The following is a 4,889-nucleotide window of genomic DNA, read 5'->3' on the forward strand; positions in this document are numbered from 1 at the left end:
GTTTAAGTTTCCTAAAAGTTTCTTTTCTGGCTAAGGCTGATTTCTAAATTTAAATGGAATACCATTCAAGACGATGTTTCACCAGTTATGACCACTTTGATATTTTCCGAGGCTCATGGATGAGAATAAGAGACTTCTTATTGGATAAGACAAAAGCGAGGTGTTGGAAACAATTATATTCAATTGTTGTTTCTATTGATGAGAGCATAGGAAGTATTGACCAATCAGAAGAGAAGGTCAAGAAAGGGTCAGCACTGCCTATGTTAAATGTGAATAAAATGTTATATAATTTTCAGAAACTGTTTTTTTGTGGGAGATAACTCGTGATATCACAGTTTCTCTGAGAACTGGTGGTGTTCTGCCTGATAATGCAGGCAACCACAGCAGAGTGTTATTATCATAATTTCAGTTTTAACTGTTTATAAATATGTATTTGGTCACTGTATTTTATTTATTTTAATTTAGTATTTTTAGGGCAGTGTTTTTCAGTTAGATATCCACAGCAAATTCAGGCTATTTGATTGGAATAAAGATTTTTTTGAACCTGCTGGAAAATAACTAAATTTCTTTAGTTGATGTTATTGCTAGCCCCTCAAAATGTATTTTCCTATATATCTGATATACCTGTGGCATAGCATGTAATTGTACTTTGTTTTATATTTTATATTCTAAGGTTTATGCATTTGTAAATGTTGTATTCTATGTCAGCAACTTGGGAGGCTGAGGCAGGAAGATATGAGTTTAAGGCCAGTCAATACAACTTAATTATCAAAACTGTCTCAAAAAAGTTTTTTTTATTTTGTTTTGTTTTTTGTAAGGATGTAAAGGATGCTGGTTTTCTACCTTATTTCTCTTAAGAGTTTTGCCTTTGAAGATGCAGATTTAAGATTAAATATTACTTAGTACTATGGGGGGGGAGGACCAGTAACATGGCTTTTAAAACTGTAAAATGTTAAATCTACGTAAAAGGTACAAAAATCTTTGTTGTTTTAATTTTTTTTTGTTTGTTTTGTTTTTCGAGACAGGGTTTCTCTGTGTAGCTTTGCGCCTTTCCTGGAACTCGCTTTGGAGACCAGGCTGGCCTCGAACTCACAGAGATCCGCCTGCCTCTGCCTCCCGAGTGCTGGGATTAAAGGCGTGCGCCACCACCGCCCGGCTTCAAAAAAAGTTTTTAAATATGATCAAAGCAAAGGCTAGGAGTTTCATTCCGTGGTAGAAGGATAGTTAGTACAGCACATGCAGGTCCTAAATTCAATCCCTAACATCAAAAAACAAAGACAAGGAGGGGGCTTCAAGGTTTTATTTTACTTTTGCTTTCTTTGAGATTATAATAAAATTATATCATTGTTTTGTTTTGAGCAAAGGTGTCACTTAGACCAGGCTGGCCTAAAACTGCATATGTAGCCAACAATGGCTTTGAGTCATAATCATCCTGCCTCTGCCTTTCAAGTCTTCATTGGAAAGTAACTCAATTATTGTCCTTATACTTATTTTGTCAAAGCATGTTAAATTATCCTTATTATTAGACTTGTCTCTGAAGTCATTAGTTTGAAACCATGTGTCTTATAAGAAAAAAATAGATAATGCAAGACAACGAAAATAAAGGAGGAGCTCTGATTCAGGGACAGAAACCTGGCCTAGGGATGTAGCTCAGTGGTAGAACACTTGCCTAGTATGTACAAGGCACTGGGTTCAAACCACAGTAACAACAAAACACCTGAAACCCTAAACCCGTGATCAAAATGGCGGACTCGTTCCTTGTCTCTGCAGCCCTCATAATTTCATACCTATTAAGAGGACTGATAAGTAGACAAGCTGTACATGTTATGGTTCAGAGAATAACAAGTGATTTAAGCCACACTCTGTCGTAGGTTGAATAGCAGTTCTCTCAAAAGATATATCTATTTCTTAATATGTAGTACCTGTGAATATTACTGTAGACGGCAAGAATAGTAGATTCAGTTACAGATTTCGATTGGAGGACTTTATACTGAATTATATGATTGTGCCTGAAGCCTTGTAACAGTGTGCTAACAGATGTGAGGCAGATCTGACAAATATGCCCAAAAGTAAATGTTCTGAAGACTAAGATGCAATGGAAAGATGAAGTCACAAGTGCCAGAAGGTATGTGCAGCCACCAGAAACTGAAAGAGACAAGGAAGGAACCATTTCTCTTCCGAGCAACTCCTTAGTGTGGCCTTCCCAGACCTCAGACTTTCAGCCTCCAGAACTTTGTGAAAATAAATTTTTGTTGTCTTAAGTGACCAGGTTTGTGGAAGTTGTTTATATTAACTTTAGAAACTTAAGATAGCACTCAAGACTAAAGCATTTCTTGCCCTAGAAGGTCATTGAAAAGGCCTTAGTTCAAAAATTACTTCAGGATATGAGATTGTTTCTTGCCTTTGTAGAAAGAAAGAGAAAGAGAGAGAGAGAGAGAGAGAGAGAGAGAGAGAGAGAGAGAGAGAAGGAAAAGAAAAAGAAAGAAAGAAAAAGGTAGTGCTTTTATCCCTGGAGACTACACCTTACTTTGGACAGTTTGGACAATTATCTCATAGCTATTTCTGCAGACTTCAGTCTGGGCGTGGAACCTATTCCCTTATTTTGAGCAGCATTCTTAGCTATAACTTCTATCATAGTCGTTACAAAAATTTGTCTGTTTTACAGTTTTAGATGTGTGATTTCCCATCACAGCCACTGTTCATCTAATGTTCCAACAAATTGTCATAGAGTAAGAAGCACAAAGAAATCTGATGTGCAGATTTAAACAATACTCAAAACATGGAGGTCCAAATAACCATAGATGAGAAGTTGATGCATCATTGTGACACCATGAACAATAGTGAGGATATGGAATGATTACACTATGTTGTTTTATATATAGGGCCCTACAGTGCAGACCAGGCTGGACTTAAACTTTTGGCAATCCTCCTGCCTCAGTCTCCTGAATGCAGTGATTGCCAGCATGAGTCATAGGCTGGCTTATACCCTGAGTTATTAATAGACCTCTGTGGATTGGTGCATTGGGGACTATAGGCAAAACACCATCATTTGTACAGTTTTTTTTTTTTTGGTTTTTCGAGACAGGGTTTATCTGTGTAGCTTTGCGCCTTTCCTGGGACTCACTTGGTAGCCCAGGCTGGCCTCAAACTCACAGAGATCCGCCTGCCTCTGCCTCCCGAGTGCTGGGATTAAAGGCGTGCGCCACCACCGCCCGGCCCCATTTGTACAGTTTTTAAGTTGGTCAACTTAATTAGATCTTAAGGAATGATAATTTTGAAAGCTACATTCTCAATGCAATACATTTTCTTATAATCTAAATAAAACAGCTGCATTCAGTTGTTATGTGAATACCTGCATCCAGAACATAGGGCTGGCTATCTACATCTCTGAAATCCACATTCTTGGATTTAATCACTTTGGGCAAGGGAATATTGGTGGGGCAAAGGGCTGAGTAGCTCTGTGGTTGAACAGTTGTGAGGCATGCTCAAGGCCCTAGGTTCACTTCCCATCATATAGTGATACACACATGTGCTTTAAACATGCAGATTTTTGTTATCCTTCAAACAAATTACCATAAATTTTCATAGCATTTATACACTCTAGATATGATTTAAAGTCTTTTGAAAAATGTGTGTAGATTATATACAAATACCATATCATTTTATGTAAGGAACTTGAGTTTCCACCAATTTTCCTATTTTTAGGGATTATGTAACCAGGATTAATCAGAATTTTTTCCAGGGATAACTAGGGATGTATATATACATTTTTTTTTAAAGATTTATTTATTTATTATGTATACAGTGTTCGGCCTGCATGCCAGAAGAGGGCGCCAGATCTCATTACAGATGGTTGTGAGCCACCATGTGGGTGCTGGGAATTGAACTCAGGTCCTCTGGAAGAGCAGCCAGTGCTCTTAACCTCTGAGCCATCTCTCCAGCCCGTATATATACATTTTTTTAAAGGGGCATTTAAGAAGCTTAACATTAAAACAAAAACATGCCTCCAAGGCTTGGAATCACATGTCTAGAACACAGATAAAAGTAAAGTGCTAGGAGAAAGGAGCACCATGTGCTACCTAGTAAGTTGATTTAAGTCGAACAAGTTAAGCTGCATAATATCAACGGAAGCCAGAGTTGCGGGACATAGCAGCAGGAGTCCCCTTTGGGAGGTAGGGAAGGCTTCTCCTAGGAGATAGCGCTTGAGCTGGGGATTTAAGGATTAGCAGAGGAGACTGGCAGGACATTCCCAACTGAGTACACAACAGAAAGAAAGCACAGAACACAAAAGAACTGTACAGCAGCTCTGAGTAGCCTAGCGGCTGGACCAGGGTTTTTTTTTTTTTTTTTTTGAGTGAGGTGACTTAAAAGTGAGGCGGGAATTTTTCCCCCTCTCTCTATGGTCCGTTTCCCTTACAGCTCATTGCTTTGGCCGGGCACACATACTGCAGGAGCTCAGTACAAGTAGAATCCAGACAGGGTGGGTGGTCCAGGTGTTAAAGGGCACATGGGATTCGTTTTTCACATATTCCCTCCGTGTGACCTTGGCTAAGTCCCTAGTCCTAAGGGCTACAGTTGTTATTTGGCTATCATTGGGTTCCTGAGTGCGAGTGGGAAGCGCAAGAAGGAGGTTGGCTGAGGCACGGGCCCTTCAAGCATCCCGGAATCCGGGACGGCGTAGAGCACGAGGCCAGCCAGGTCGCCCCGGGCTTCAGCCACCGACATTCAGTTCCTCCTCCACTCCGGCAGGGGGCAAGGGCAGCGGATCGGGCAGCCCTGTAGTTGGTGGCGGCCGCGGGGCGGACCGAAGCCGCAGCGGGCGGCGAGCGCAGTGGGCGGGGCAGCCGGGCCGGGCGGCGGCGCCGCAGTGACTCGCTGGGCCCGGCATC

The sequence above is a fragment of the Peromyscus eremicus genome, chromosome X, assembly GCF_949786415.1.
Source record: "Peromyscus eremicus chromosome X, PerEre_H2_v1, whole genome shotgun sequence".
Taxonomy (NCBI): Eukaryota; Metazoa; Chordata; class Mammalia; order Rodentia; family Cricetidae; genus Peromyscus; species Peromyscus eremicus.